Source organism: Topomyia yanbarensis, chromosome 2 (genome assembly GCF_030247195.1).
Source record: "Topomyia yanbarensis strain Yona2022 chromosome 2, ASM3024719v1, whole genome shotgun sequence".
NCBI classification, from domain to species: domain Eukaryota; kingdom Metazoa; phylum Arthropoda; class Insecta; order Diptera; family Culicidae; genus Topomyia; species Topomyia yanbarensis.
In genome coordinates this window covers 255,935,653-255,953,643 of record NC_080671.1, presented here as the reverse complement: position 1 = coordinate 255,953,643, position 17,991 = coordinate 255,935,653, and positions in this window count along the sequence as shown.

The following is a 17,991-nucleotide window of genomic DNA, read 5'->3' as shown; positions in this document are numbered from 1 at the left end:
GGCAGAAGACTGATAGCTCCCAGTCGTCGCCGGTCTAAGGACCAAATGTCATCAATAGACTTAGACTCGCGTGGAGGCATGAGGTAGAATTGAAAGCTAACCAATGAAAATGACAGCAAAACACTTATTCTTCGTGCAAACATAACTGAATGTAATTGCCAACTGGTACCTGATCCCTCTCGCGAATTGTCAATTCTCAAACCTTATACATGATTGAAGTCATCATTCCACTCAAATAAGGTCATTTCCCTAAGCACATTGAATGCTCTGTGGATCAGTTCCCCCGTTGGTAAAACTAACCCTAAACAAACATAGAAATTAGTTTGCCGACCGGCAGATACGTGTTCCCTTACAGCGCCATCACATCAACGGACACCCAAAATTTACATGCGACAAAATATCTGCAATCCCAAATATAAAAGATTTAAAACCTCTACTCATTTGCAATAAAATAAGAAAGTAAAAAAAACAGTTGAATATCCAAGACGGCTCATTTTCAAAGATAGCACCGCCGATGAATCACTTAATAAAAATAGGTGACAAGGAACGCGGACGAAATTGGCTGAGCACCGACCGGCTGGTTTGCCACCTATTTTTCGGGCTAAGAATTTTGGAGCGACTCCTGGTAGTCGCTAGACGCTGGTGAAACGCCAAGTATTTGAATATGTCAATTTTTCTTATTGCCATATTTTTTCACTTTTCGGATTGAATTTTTTTCTCTGAAAAACCTATTCTATTTTTACAATGTACACTGTGTTTCTAGACATTTTCTGTGCACTTTTATTGTCCTTGCATCGGGAATCGACGGCCCGTAATGCGAGGAAAAGATATTTTTTCATTTGCCGGAATTCGATTTTCACAAACTGTCGAAAATACGCCGAAAAATGCTTTTATAAGCAACTTCACTTTGTATAATCGTTGAATTGCACCGTTATTCACACTTTTGATACCCGGGAGGCAGTAAACTGTTCCGAAAATGATGAAAATTAACTGACTCGAAGGGAGCTCTACGAGAGTCAACCGCTCGCGACGAAGATACACACTCGAATTCTGTTTACTCCTACTCTATTCATATCACTTCAAATACTGTACAATTGACATGATAAACACACAAAAACTAAGAGAAGCATACATAATATGGTAATAAAATAATGAAAAAAATACTCCCTTTTGTGTTTTCCATGTGAGAATTTTGGTCTCACCGATGCCACAGCTGCCGTAAAACAAAGATAATTTCACAACACTACATAAATATATCACATAACTTAAAATTCTCACACACGGTATACTCGTGCTCCATTTTAAAATACACATTGCAAGGAGGCTTGAACGTAAACACAGTATGGCGTCTCAGCCAATTTTTTCGCCCTTGACAAATCTCCGAATTACATCGAAAATGGGACAGAATGTTCAAAACTTCATATTCCCTTAACTGCACGTCACTAGCCAAACACATTTCACTTTGTCGCACAGTAATATGATTTGAGAAACCATGACATAATTAATAATTTCGGGAGCGAACAGAAACGATGACTTGCTGTATAGGCAGCGATGCCAGATCTCAATTCCTTTCGTTATTCCGTGCTTGCTGAAAATTATTTTATTTCAAAGATTGCCACTAAACCAAGAATCCACGGATCTAGCTGCATTTAAAAATAAAACTTTATTTTATTGATATCTCTCTACGTAAATATCGTCCTTAGACTTTTATTTAACTTGCATGAAATGTTGATGTGTATGAAAAATATCCAGAATAAATCCAGCAGCCGTGTTATTTCACTCTTTTGTAAATAATATGAACGCATTTCTATGACTGGTTTAATATTGAGGTGAGAACTGTATCAAATTAGTTCGCGATTGTCTTCTCTTCTCTTCTGTTGAAATCATAATAAAGAGTGTTGTCGTTTTGGCTGGTTTTCACTATTCGTCTCTCTCTCTCTCTCCCTAAACTCTCTGATTTATACGCATTTCATCAATTATAGCAGAGGGACGCCGACTAGCAAGTATTTCGTAACCAGGTTACTAGCTAACATCACCAGGACCGATTCCAATTATCACGCAAGAACAGCAAAAATATACATTTTACAATTACCGTTAATGACTATTAGGGGAGATATGAAACCCTCCTTTTATGCTGAACCAAAGCGAGATCTTTGGTACGCACAAAATGAATATCGTCTGACAGTCGCAATCCACCCGTAGATTATAGTCAGAGTAATTCGATCGTGAACCGACAAATGGGCCTAAATAACAAATGTACACAATCGAAGATTTGATTACTATCTTAAAGAGGGGTAAAAATACTTCATAATAAATATAAAAACTCATGAAAAACAATAAAAAACAAAACGGCGGATCCGCCTTTCAACTGTAAACAAACCGCCCGGCGGGTTACGCCTCTGCATTTCTAAGGTAGTGTACACGAGCGAAATTGACAGCATCATTGTTTACAAGACCCGTAAATAAAATCGCCCTAAACAAAACCAAATGCTTGTTACACCCCAGGGAAATAACAAATTTTCCCCTCCGGCGAGCGCGGCGAAAACCACATTCGATTTTTGTTTTCTGGCGACACTGCAGCGCGAAATTGAGAGTCGTCAAAACAAGAGGGCGACTCGGTAATGGCCTAATCAACATTTCATAACACACGGCGAAATATTTTTTTTTTTTAATTTTATCAACGAAAACGTTATCATATAAAACATTTTAGTTATGCTTCCGAAAACTTGTATTGTTTTAAACTTTGTTTTATTTAGATTGTATGTCGAAAAAATCCTCACGACCGCTGCTGAAGAATGTGGTAAGGAGAGTAAGGCTAGATTAACTCGTTTCAGTTGAGGAAACGCAAATTCATCATTCATGCGACGAGTCGACAAAACTTTGGTCCAGAACTCCGGTCCATCCATGCATCCTTTTTCTGTGTTCCAGTCCGTAACTGTACTCCGAACTTCCATGAATTCATCATCTAAAATTTGCATTTGCTTGCCGTTGTACAGTTCAGGAAACTGTTTTAACAGTGGATATATTGTGGGATGTGTCTTGTTGATTATATTTGGATTTTGGGTCGATTATAGCCAAATTGATCAAAACATTATTGTTAAAATCAAACCGTTTAGTAATTTGATTTGCGATAGAAATAAAAAAATTAAAGGGTTGTGTACTGGACACGACCACGGTGACATTAAAAATGTAGCTTTTTTCAAGAGCGTGCAAATGAATTTTATCTATCACACATATCGACTCACGTTCTTGTTCACTCGCCTGTTTTCATATGTTACAATTTGCTATATACCCTCCCCATCAAAGCATAATTTATTGAAGGTCTTTTAACGGTAATCTATTAATTAATCAAGTATCTCACTAGGTGATTGGCATTATTTGGCTGATCCATCTAGTAAAAATAGGCTGGTCTGTCCAGAAAATATATTCAAAAGAAAAGTTCCATATTGAGAGCTGTGATGAGGAAGCCCACGCCCGCCAACGGAAATATACAGATTCTCCATGAAATATAAAATTTCATTTTCCATTTAAATTTTCAATAATGTACTAATGAACTTAAGTAAACAATCTTAAGGTTAAGTATTTCTTGATCGATTAGTGGTTGAACAAATGAAATTATTTGATAAATTACATTGTTATACAACGTTCGCACTATTAGTTAAAATGGGTTTTTATGCTTTCTTGGTGACATTTTTCTTGTTGCTAATTATTAAAACGTGTTATAACTCTGTAGTGTAAACATTGTATTATTAAACCAATTCTGCAGCGTTTTATGTTATATAGGTGTTTTATGTGGTAATAGGACTGACATAATTATATCTTCAGTACAGCGGTTTGTTTCATAATTTAAAACAGATTTATTTTAAAATTTAAATTAGTATAACCAATCGTTCTATTTGCTGTATACTTTAAACCGCAATTAGAACTGTGAATTAAATACATAGGGTAGGACAGATATTCTGACTGGATAAACCGGGGAAAATAATTTTAAGTCCAGTAACGCTTAAGACATGGCTTGAATTTGAATCGAAAAAGAACACCCGCTTAAACTGGTGCTGGGACGGTAAGTTCTGTTTTAAAATTTTCCGTTGTGTGCAGTACGAAACAAAAGTGTTTGAAATTAGAAAACAAAAAGTTCTGCTGGGAATGTGATTGTTTCCGATGCAATTACACTCAGATTTTTCACGCAGGGGATACAGGCCGTGTAAATGAAAACCGCGTAAATTTAAAAAAAACGCGTTAATGAAAACCGCGTAAATTTCAAAATCAGCGTAAAAAACCTGAGTGTACTCTCCTATATAAAATACAACGCTGCTGAACAGTGCAATAACTACAGAAGCACGTTGTCAGATGCCTTACTCATAAAAAACATATAACCGAAATATGAAACATATGAAAGCCAATAGGCTCTTTACCCTACGCAGCTACAAAGCGCCGTAAACATGGATTAACAAGTTACAACGCACACGCATGCATAAAAATAAATATATTTTTTTCAAACGCAACACTCTTAAGCAGCACACACCGTATTGAATTAAATCCAAACCACCCCACCCACCCACTTTGCAAATCATTCTGTGACACCGTGCTGGTACCCAAAAAATGCATAGCGTCTACCGCTTTGTGTAGTGCCCAGACGCTGCAGCCATGATCTTACCCGTTCGACATAAGAACAAAAACTGATTCAAATGGGTACGCGTCACCTCTATTTATAAACTAACCGTATATGGTTTAGTCACTTAGGTGCGAGTGTGTGCGAATGCCAACGTTGCCGAAAATCGATAGCGCTTATTGCATCGTCCGGAGACGATGTTGCTCGTATGGGATAAGAGCAACAACTGATTTAAACGGACATGCGTTGCTTCTATTTATGACTTTTCGTGTTTCATTGAGCAACTAAGCTGCCCTCTATTGATGGCTGTGTCTGAGAAGTCTGCCTCACGAATGGTAATTTTCCCGTTTTTGTAAACTTTTTAATTTTACCAATTTCCAAAAGTTTACTTTTATTGGGGAGATATTAAATTATTACCAATATTTAAGTTAGGTGTTTCTGAATCGGTTGGTGTATGAATGATTAAAATCCATCTAGTAATATCGGAGTAATAAGCGTGCAAATCTTACATAGTTTCGTTACATGGGAGATAGTTTAGATTTTAGAATGACACCTATATAGTGGAGTAAGACATTTTTAATGTCAAAAAGTTCATCGCATCCAACCGAATCTTTTGAAGACCAACATCAGTAAGCTTTTTTTTATCTATGTATTTGTCGATCAAAATTTGAACTTTCATTCCCAAGTACAGCTGGTCAAGAGCAACGCAAGCATTCGAATCAATTTCTATGGATTCCATTGTAAGATTTTCAGGTTTCACAAAACAATCTAAAACCATTCTCAAAAGACGGTTGGATTCTTCATTCAGCTTGTTGATTTGTGGAGTTTCCGACTGAAAAAGCTTGTTTAGATTATTGATCTTCGGTAATACAAACGCCATGAATTCAAGGTAGACGTGCGTTGACGGATTTGCCAAGACACCGTATATCTGATTTATCTTCAACGTTTGTCGTGTATCTATGCCAGCATCTCCAAAACTGAAGTATACTTTCAAAGCATCGAATCTATCCAATAAACGTTTAACCACTTGTTCTAGAGCAAGCCAACGAGTAGTAGAAGGATGAAGCATCTTTAAAGGCTTGAGCTCCATCACGCTTTGAATTTCTTTAAACTTAGCTGTTCTACGTGGACTATTGGATATAAATGAATAAATTTCTTTGCACACCCATTCCACATCTTCTGGAGTAGAAAGCACAGAGTGCGAATGAGTGGCATACGCACTTAAGAATGAACAGATGTGGACAATCAGTTTTCAGGAGTACAGCTACAGATTTATACCCACCCATCATCACGTTCGCACCATCTGCCCCAAATCCTATGAGATTCCTCTTGTACGGAATTCCATCCTTCTCGAATTTCTCCACAATGAGACAATAGATTGTTAGAGCATCTGCTTCCGCAAGTTCGAATACATGATAAAACTTATCCCGAATCGTAAATCCATCTTTCTTCCACGTCTGGATTCTCACCACTAAAACAAGTGCTTTCTTCGCCGAAATGTCTGTAGACTCGTCTATTAGCAGACTGAACGGATAATTCATTATGTTTGCCCTTAACACTTCATCGTGTGTATCGCCAAGAACATGTTTCATAATCGCAGCCTTAGTTCGGTTGAGTGATATGTTGCTAGCGATTTTTCTGTCTCTGAAAACTGTTTTAGCAAGTTTCACAAAATCTTCTACATCCGTAGCAGATTTGTTATGTTCGGCTGCCCAGGCACAGATCGTCGCTGTTGTGCTATCTTATGACAAGCGCCATTTAGCACATTTCGAGAAAAACGATTTTTAAAGTTTGAGATTGAATATCTTGAAACTTATAAATGGTAGAAACAATCCAAAGAAGACAATTGATGCTTCTATCTATTCTACATTAATCTCTCAAATATTACGAAGATCGGTTGCCTACGTTGCGAGATTTTACTATGAATGTAAACAAAAGTCGCACTCACACGTATCATGTATTGATGACAAAATTTGTATGACGTGTCATAATCGTGCATGGAAAATTTTCCATAGAAAAAAATCATCAATTTTTAACTTTTATGCATATCTTTGCGTTCACATGGTCTATAAACAATCGGTGAAATGCATTTGGAAGGAAATGAGTCGGGGAATCTTGAAAAAATAGTTATTTTTGGATACAGTGTTGCCAAATATCCTTTATTTCCAGTTTAAAACTAAAACTGTGTTTTTCTCACAACTCGTGTGATTTTCTTTTGAAAACATTTATGCCATTGTGTTCCTCAGACATTTTCACACATAAAAACATCTAAAACTTCAATATAACTTGAGAAAATCCCTAGATACAGTGATTTGAAGCAAAAAACTCACAATTTCTCATCACGTTTCTCGCTATATCTAAGTAACCAAGTAGAATTTCAAAATTCTGAAAACGCCACTTTGTAGAGATTTTTCAAACAAGTAATGTGGCATATCTAACTCAGTTTACTCCAAAATGGCGTTTGTCATAAGATAGCACAACAGCGACGAGATTTGAATTTCCGCATCTTTAATATTTTTGGATGGATCCAAATATTCTTCCATATTCCTGCTCACTGCTATCTGCTTTTCCAGTGTAATATAAGCATGTGTGCTACCATGTTTTACTAGATCACGTAGTCCGCCATTGCATTTGATATCTTTATCGCAAATCTTGCAATACGCAAAGTTTGAACCTCTCGGACTAGAAACTAGCCATTTTAATCTAGTCTCCCAAGACACGCAACACTTTTGTGTTGATCTTTTCGCTCGTTTCGATGGACCTAGGTAAATAAATAGTTCGACGCAATCATTTTTATGTTTCTTAATAATTTTCTCAATATATATTATAATCTACTAGTTACTTGTTTTATCAGAATTTTAACAAAACTATTGAATGTAGAATTCAATATTAATTCGTCAAACGGGCGAAACTGTTTTTTGTAAACAAACTTGTTTCGCTCATTAGTCTGCTGCAGAGTGGAATTTCATGAAAAATATGCGTTAATGTAAATTTTTACCCTTTGTAGAAGTAATTTCAATTGTTTTCTGCGTTGAAATTATAGTAAATTAAGAGAAACCAACAAAATAAAAGTTTGTTTACAAATCTTATTCGCCATTTTGTAAATTTAATATGGAATTGTTTTATGTTATATAATAAGTTTGTCTTTTTAATAGCGGTCCTTACATGTTTAAAATTTTTGTCAATTCTAAAGAGTATATAAAAGTAATTATCGTGGAACGGAAAAATTGCTGGATTGACGATGTGCACTCAAATGGGATTGACGTATCAATGGGAATTCTATCAATCCGTCAATGTATTGAAGGTGTAAGACCCGCTAATGAAAAAAATATTCTTATCACACTTTTTAATTCAAATATGCTAGAATGTTTTCGATGAATATTAGATTCCATTTTTGTAAGTCCAATTTTACGAATAGGTCGGAAAATAAAAGGGCAACTGAAGTGTGGATGATACCCACAACCACAATAAAGGTCAACTTGATACATTTGATTACAATATTTCTACACAAATAGAGATATTTAATGTAGTGAAGCGATTGGCAAACTCAAAAAAACCTGCAAGCATTTCGTATTTATACTTTGCAGTCAATATCTAGGGATTTCAAATATTTTTAATCACAAAAATTTATTAACAAATAAAATGGCTGATATGTTTAAATTAGTGGTATCATCATTCGAAATATTTAAAAAAAACTTAATATAAAAGCTGACTTACGAACATCGTCACAATCAGAGCAACTACTTGCTTCTGATATCAAATCTCCGTCGACATCCCAATTGAGGCAAATACCTGAAAAATAATAGAATATAACAAGATTTGAATATTTGAAGATAGGCGAAGTGTACATAAAACGTAGCTATTATAGACCAATGCAATAACTTAAATTGATTTCAAATAGCAATATGAACAGAACTAACCTTGCTGCACTGAAACGATTTTCGAGCTGGTGGCAGCATCTGTATTGTGAAGTTCTGATGAATCACCGGCGCCGCAAACATCAAGACGTCGAAGCTTTTGGCTGGCAGGTTCTTGTGGCAGATTACTGTCGCGCACTGAACATTCGCCCAGTTAAACTAATTTCGGAACCGGTTCGGATTTCTGAATGGAGTCATTATGGATTCCAAATCAAATGCAACAACCGATTCCGACTCAGAATCGGTTGTTGCATTTGATTTGGAATCCATACTGACTCCATTCAGGATTCCGAATCAAATTCCGAATAGTTTGACCGGGCGGATCGACAACAAGTTTCACTGTAAAAACGTTTTTAATCCACCTAACAGTGTGATGAGACATTTCTTATAACTCTTATCACTCTCTTCGGATATTATATCGTTTGAGAACATTTAGAAGTTGATGCTTCGCGATGTTTTTGATAACACATACTACATGGGATAGTGGCAGGACTCAAAGAATCGCTCAAATCAGAATTTTTAGGTTAATTTGTTGCGTTTCAAAGCCCTCATTCGCATGTATGAAAAAAGCCTTATGTTTACATTTGTAAGTATCGCCCTTTTCACAAAAAAGCTTTGAAATGAAATCGCAGCTCCTGATATCACGCTATCTCTGAAGTGCATGCGTGCATAGTTTCAAATTTTACTTCGACATCGACTTTTTCTAAAGGTGACTTCCCAGTAGTATCCTTGATTTGAATTATTATCGCTAATCCTAATACCAAAGAACAAATAAAAACCTCACGAAAACGAACCGTTTGGGAAAATCATCATCATTACTGGAATTTTCATTTTCACGAAACTTTTCGATAACCTTCCGTCACTTGCGTTAATGCACTGGGTGCACAGTGCTCAGAAAATCTAGCGTAATCGTCTTAGGGAACCAGTGGGTCTAATTCAGAGCTATCTGCGCGGCTAGTTAAATCTGCAAAGAATACTAAAAAATAATTTCTTTTCCATAATTTTCAGTTCAGCAATTCGAGAAATCGTGCCCACCGCAAGCCATGAAAAATAGACTACGTTGTGAAGTGATGATCACTATTTATTAAAAAATCACGGTTAAATAAAAAATAAAACTATTAAAAAATTTCAAATAGTTTATAATTTTCACAAACTGATTAGGAAAAATTGTTTAATAAGCTTTCGTAATATTGTGTAGGAAAAAAGCTGAAAATTTCAATATTTTCTCTATCTGCAACATATAAACCCTTAAGTATACCAATTAATTGGTATACGAATTGGAATAGGATCGCCAAATTTTGGAAAGAGTCTATAAAATAACCCCTTGAAAACTATCTAAAAATTGTTGTAGTTCGATGCAATAAAAAATCTCCAAAAATGAAATATACTTATTAATGTGAAACACAGTGAATAATACATACAATAAAGACCCATTTTTATCAGTCTCATGGCGTATTTTAGGCTGACAAAATGGGGACATTGACTAAATCGGGCATTTTTTTTTCTTTATAATAAACTGAAGCTGTTAAAATATTCTTCCCGTCCCTTGATGTAGTCTGATAACTATTTCTGATTATGATGAACTTTTTATTTTTGCAAATTTCCATCTTCTTGATAAGGAAAACATGCTCAAGAAAGGATTTACTCGAATTCAGTCTTGTTCGTCTGCTAGAGCCCATCAAAGATATGTTCATATTTGGCTGATAAAATCGGGCTTTCAATGTATTATAATAGATATTCAGCATTCGAAAAAGTTTCTTGTGAACGAGTGTAGAACGACTTTGTTTCTACCTACTTGAAATCAGCGGCGTAGCCAGAAATTCGGTTTGGTGGGGGTTTGGTGAAAATCGATCATACTGTCCAAACGGCATAATTCCGAAACCGTAATTTTTGAAGTTTTAAAATTATGCAGAATTAATTTTTCAGAAAATAGTAACAGAGTTCGTGTCTTTAGCGAATTTGTTGTGACTTTATTGTAGTCATGAATATTATCCTGAGAAAATTCACCATAAATACTTCTTGGACGATATACCGTCAAAATTATTTTATCAAATGATGCGCTGTTTAACGTTTGTAAAACTCATCGAAGATACTAATCCTCCGAAATTGGCGGTTTCAAAATGATGTTATCTTGACCTTAAATTACTGTTTTTAAACATTTGACCTATACATACAATTACTCATACAACAAAAATCAAATGCTCATCAAAATCGATCAGAACATGCTAGAATCGAATGGAAATCGTCATTTTTCATAAATTTCTCTCTACATTCGGAAAGTGTTATCCTCGTTATTAATCATATTACGTTTTCGTCTCAACTCGACGCATTCCCAAAATAAAAACCTGTTTTAATCCACCTAGTGGTGCAATTGTGCTTGTCTCATTTGTCCAGACTACGATTCCATGGCTGGTTATGTTCAATACAATGGTGGAAACGAATATTACATGTTCAGTACGATTTGCACATACAATGGATCGACAGCCACGATCTTGAGATACTATGTGATACTGAAACATCGCTTGAAACCAGCGGCGGATCATGGAGAAAGATCCGGGAGGTCTAGGTCCTGCCGAAAATTTTCAACTTGTTAAAAAATTTTAAATTAGTTTTAATTTTAAAGTAGCAACCCCTCACTGCATACTCCCTCCGGGCCGGTATGATTGACGATTTTTAGAGTGATTGCATAACCTTTCTATATGAGAAAGACAAAAATGTACCAAAGTCCAAAGAAGTCAATTTTTGTCAAACATCTCAATGTTTCATGCATTTTAAAGTCATTTGGCATCAAAAATACAAATTTGATTTTGAAATTTTTTCATTTCGGTTTATATGGGAATTTGCTGTGTGATTGCACTCTTCAACTCGTAACTCCGGAACCGGAAGTCCAGTCAATAAAAAATTCAATAGCAGCCGATGCCGATCACCTTTCATTTGAGACTAACTTTGTGCAAATCGGTCCAGCCATCTCTGAGAAACAGAGGTCTCATTTTTTTACTCATACGCACATACATACACACACAGACATTTTCCGATCTCGACGAACTCAGTCGATTGGCATATGACACTCGTCCCTCCGGGTCGGGATTAGATTGACGAATTTTAAAGTGAATGAGAAAGGCAAAAACATTTTTAGCAAGTGTTGAAAGTTATGCATTTTTTTTGGTGAGCAGTTCTATGTTTCATAGACATTAAATCAATTTTAACTTCGCTTCCTATTAAGTAAAGAACCTTATTACAGTACATTTCTACAAAAACGAGCTCAATTTGAAAAGAAATCTGACGATTATGATTGATTACAGAACTCTGGAATATTCTATTGGAATGTTTTCAGGCAGGAATTTGATATTGATGCTATTAGACAACTGTGAAATCAAGACCAATAGATCAGTTACATATCAGGACCCCATTCCGACAATTTATCAAAAGTCCTAATGATGTTTACAACAACAGGTTATCAATCTACGGATCAGATAATTGTTATTGTAATATTGAATTAAATCAGTCTGCATCAATAAATTTTCAACTTCAATCTAATATTTTTTTGGGTGTTGTGGGGGGGGGGGAGGGTTGTATGGTGTTAAACCCCAAAATCTTCTCTTGGCTACGCCGTTGCTTGGAGTTTTTTTTCGCTTTTCATTTTCCGATATGTTTCAGATCGATCCGATGGTTATAAGTTAGAAAAATTTGCAGTCAGAAGGTTCGCACAAATGAACATTTTTGTACTGATAAGTTATCAAGTTCCTTCCACACAACTTGGAAGTGTTCGATGATTATTTCTAGCGGTTGTAGATAGAAAAATGAAATACAAAAGTAAGAGCTACAAATTTGCTGAAGACATCATTTCGTTATAATCATAAAGGGGGATTAATCAGCAAAAGCACAATGCCAAAAGAAAGGGCATATTACCTCCATTAAATTCTCCGAAGATACTATTGACCTATAATAAGCCGTTTTGGCGGTAATAATAGATTACATGTTTTTGGTCATATTTCTGGCAATGGGAAATGATAAAAATCTTTCGTCCGCATTTAATGTTAAATATCTCTTTTGATAATAGTTCGATTTCAACAATCTATAGCTTGTTCGAAAGGTATTCGTTGAAGCTGTCTAAAAACATATAAACTGTTAATCTATATTGTCAATTTCGACAGATAATTTAAAAAAACTGCAAAAAACGCCATTTTTACGCATTCAAACATTCATATCTTGGAAACTAAACATCAGAATCAAAAACAAATTAATAGCGCTCATACTGTTTTTTAGTTCTTTCATTTAAAATTCGTTTGGATAAGATCGGTTCAGCCATTGCTGAGAAACACGAATGAGAATTTGTCCGTTACATACACACACACAGACACACACACACATACACAGACATTGTCCCAAATCGTCGAGCTGAGTCGATTGGTACATAAGACTCGGCCCTCCGGGCCTCGGAAAAATCTTGAAAGTTTGAGCGAATTCTATACATTTCTTTTATAAGAAATGTAAAAAACGTTTTGATTTTACTGACACAAAGTCGCAAAGAGAAGGTCCGACGCAAACTTTTTATTTTTGATCAAATCAATTATATAAAAAAATAAATAATATTATCTGTATTGCTGTTTAGATATCTGTAATAAATCTGTATTCTGTATCAGATCTGTATTTGTACTTAAAAATCTGTATAATACAGATGAATCTGTATAAAAGGCAGCTCTGTGGAGGGGGGTTTATGTAGGAAGAGATGGTGTGAGGGGGTTGATGGAGTATGCAACATCTAACCGCATATTATACCCCCCATTTGAGATTTGGTTTAAAAAAATCGGTTCAGTCATCACCGAGTAATCGATGTGACTAATTCTGGAATACGTCCAGAACCCCAGAATTCCGGAACTGTCGATAGTGGACAATATATTCAAAGAATGTTTGATTGACCATCAGTGATCTATACTTGCAAATAGAAATGATGTGATCTAGATTGTGAATAGAAATGGATTTTTTTACCTTTGAGGTATTACGATTGTCCTGTTTATATGGGAAATTCCTATGTGGCCGCAATAACCAACCCATAACTCTGGAACCAAATGTCAAATATGATTGAAATTGAATGGCAGTCCATGGGAGTATTGTATCTTTCATTTGAAACCACGTTTGTAAAAATCGGTCGAGAATTCCCTGAGAAAAAAGATGGGTAGGTAATGTCAGAGACATAACCGAGGTGAAGTAGAATACACTTAGGCTGTTAATTCGAATGCTGCAATTTTTGCTACCTTCTGCATTTAAAACCAGCTATTTCGATATACCCCTGCACAAGTGCGTTTTGCCCTGCCCATTTTTCAAAGAACAATTTATAATGATTTTGAAAAATTGAATATTTTTCATGTTCCTGAATATTTTGCAATGCGATTGTGATTTCAGAGTAGGAATCAGGAATCAGAATATATTGGCACAAATGGCACTCTCCCAATTGATGATCTATAGCTAAGTTATGATTATATTTTATTAGGGGTGTATTTTACCCCATCTACCTTTACATACGCTTGCATTACATTCACATAAATCACTTGCGACGCATTTGTGCAAATAAAATCTTGGCCATACCTCGAAAACTTCAAACGTGCACCCTAGACACATGCGTGGCAAAATTCAAATGTTAGGTTTGTTCCAAAGTTTCGAATGGGTAATTATCAACTCGATTATTTTCAAGTGGATAGTACTATCTTTACTACTCACATTACCCACCGGCCCTGATTATTGAATATTTCATTACACATATGTATAGTGGGATCAAAATGCATTCGTCTTGCTGAATATTTTTAGAAATAGGCCACTTTAAGGTATGGCATGTACAAATTAAGTAAATTAAGGGCCAAATCGGATAACAAATAGTTTTTGGACTTACGCGCATATGCCCAGCAGAAGAGCATTTGCGCGTGGTATGTCATCATTAGAGAGTTAAGGCGAATGCCCTATACATAATATGTTCAAACCTTCACCAAGCAGGTTTCTTAGCGTGGAGTTTTCGCAATAACCCACGCCACGTATGATAATAACCAACAACGAATGTAGTGCCAGGCAGCGATGCCGTATGTTTTTATGAAATGGCTGTAGAAGAATAATTATGTCTGTAAATGTCTCTAGATGGTTGTGTAAATCCTAGTTACACTAGAATATAAATTTAAAAATAGATTGAAATTAGAATACTATTAATGAAGAAATCACTCGTAGTCGAATACAGTTATTCTAGTACAATTTTGCTAAACACTATTCAGTGGCGGATTCAGAGGGAGGGTCCTGGGGGTCCGAATTTTTTTTTCTGGATCCGCCCCTGTCACTATTACTCTTTTAAAAGTCTGTACATTTTTAACTACGTTTGTAGGAGGCTATCAAAAGTCTGTAAAATTCCGACATGTCTGTAAATCTGGTATCGCTGCCCGGATAGAATTTTACAATAGCATTTACCCTACAAACAATTAAAAAAACAATAAATATCATAGTTAGTATTGTTTCAACATTGTTCGATGCCAAGTTCTCACAGTAGATTTACAATAAAATTTCATGTAACAATAAATTTCACTGTTCAGCAAAAAGCTGATACAATACATTCACATGAAATTTTAGTGTTTTCGAGAAAAAATGTATGGAGAATTGATTTTTTTTAATGTTAAGATACATAACCACTAGAATGGGACATGGTTATATGGAAAAAATAAAATTTTGCTCCGAGTAACTTTTTGGGTCCCATTTAGCTCCCAGAACAACTCTGCAATTTTTTAGCTCGATCGGTGAAACTATATTTTTCCGACGACGGTTTAAAATTTACATAGGATTTCGTATGGGAAAATCGTCTTTTGCAAAAAAAATCTTCCAATAGTCGCCCGTTACTTCCTAAAAATAAATAGATGCCTAATTTTTATAGGAAATTTGTCAAGGAAAGAAAGTTTAGAAGACTGCGAAATGATCTGATACTTGTGGAAAAAGTTATTAGGCAAAAGCCGATTGATGTCCTGCAGATTGATGAAAATTTCACTTTTCATAACATCACTGCTGCTGACGGTCGAATTATATACAGCATTTTTAACTTTTTCTTAATATGTACAAAAGAAGCCTCAAATTATCTCTTAAATCTCTTGTGAAGTGACCAAACAGTGTAGATAAATGATTTAGACACATTAAGAGAAGATTAAAACAAAATTGCGTATAATAGACGTTTCTTGTCCAAAAATTTTATTTGCTGCAATGCTTCCTTTTTTATCCATGAGTTGAAATTTCATATTGCCTCGATGTTTAGGTGCCTCTAACTATTGAAAAAATAAAAAAAAAAATCTGCGAACTGCTCATTTCACTTGCCTCTTTTCCCCATATTTTTACACCTTTTGGATGAATTTCAAGTGGGGAATCCAAATAAGATGCCAGATCTACAAGTTTATCATTGAATATTCAGATTTTTCAATTATGCTTCAGATTTTTTGCAGGCTTCAGATATTTCGTAATACAAAGCCTTCATCATTAAATTTCAACAAGTATTTAACATTTTGCATTATTTAAAAAATTAAAGGGTTGTGTACAGGACACGACCACGGTGACATTAAAAATGTAGCTTTTTTCAAGAGCGTGCAAATGAATTTTATCTATCACACATATCGACTCACGTTCTTGTTCACTCGCCTGTTTTCATATGTTACAATTTGCTATATACCCTCCCCATCAAAACATAATTTATTGAAGGTCTTTTAACGGTAATCTATTAATTAATCAAGTATCTCACTAGGTGATTGGCATTATTTGGCTGATCCATCTAGTAAAAATAGGCTGGTCTGTCCAGAAAATATATTCAAAAGAAAAGTTCCATATTGAGAGCTGTGATGAGGAAGCCCACGCCCGCCAACAGAAATATACAGATTCTCCATGAAATATGAAATTTCATTTTCCATTTAAATTTTCAATAATGTACTAATGAACTTAAGTAAACAATCTTAAGGTTAAGTATTTCTTGATCGATTAGTGGTTGAACAAATGAAATTATTTGATAAATTACATTGTTATACAACGTTCGCACTACCAGTTAAAACGGGTTTTTATGCTTTCTTGGTGACATTTTTCTTGTTGCTAATTATTAAAACGTGTTATAACTCTGTAGTGTAAACATTGTATTATTAAACCAATTCTGCAGCGTTTTATGTTATATAGGTGTTTTATGTGGTAATAGGACTGACATAATTATATCTTCAGTACAGCTGTTTGTTTCATAATTTAAAACAGATTTATTTTAAAATTTAAATTAGTATACCCAACCGTTCTATTTGCTGTATACTTTAAACCGCAATTAGAACTGTGTTTTAAATACATAGGGTAGGACAGATATTCTGACTGGATAAACCGGGGAAAACAATTTTAAGTCCAGTAACGCTTAAGACATGGCTTGAATTTGAATCGAAAAAGAACACCCGCTTAAACTGGTGCTGGGACGGTAAGTTCTGTTTTAAAATTTTCCGTTGTGTGCAGTACGAAACAAAAGTGTTTGAAATTAGAAAACAAAAAGTTCTGCTGGGAATGTGATTGTTTCCGATGCAATTACACTCAGATTTTTCACGCAGGGGATACAGGCCGTGTAAATGAAAACCGCGTAAATTTAAAAAAAAAAACGCGTTAATGAAAACCGCGTAAATTTCAAAATCAGCGTAAAAAAAACCTGAGTGTACTCTCCTATATAAAATACTACGCTGCTGAACAGTGCAATAACTACAGAAGCACGTTGTCAGATGCCTTACTCATAAAAAACATATAACCGAAATATGAAACATATGAAAGCCAATAGGCTCTTTACCCTACGCAGCTACAAAGCGCCGTAAACATGGATTAACAAGTTACAACGCACACGCATGCATAAAAATAAATATATTTTTTTCAAACGCAACACTCTTAAGCAGCACACACCGTATTGAATTAAATCCAAACCACCCCACCCACCCACTTTACAAATCATTCTGTGACACCGTGCTGGTACCCAAAAAATGCATAGCGTCTACCGCTTAGTGTAGTACCCAGACGCTGCAGCCATGATCTTACCCGTTCGACATAAAGGCCTATTTACACCCTCAGTGAAAATAAACGTGAACTCGATGCGCACCAAATTGTATTTTCCAATATCTCACTTATTACTGCATAGAAATTGATGAAACTGGATCTAAACGATAGTACATTAATATACTTAGCGAATCCATGCACAATTATTTGATATAATTGAATCAGTGGAATAATATTCCTATTCCCCGATCATTTTAAATATTCCACGGTGAAATATGTTCACAGTGGATTTGTCACTTGTTCACCGGGAGTGTAAACGCGGCGATGGACGGAATTGATACGAAGTGGTGAATATAAATGTCATCGCTGTTCACGGTGAACGTTCACCTTCGAATACCAGATTGCATTCTGACAAACTGTAAACTGCCAGTTGAGCGTGAAATCGTTGTT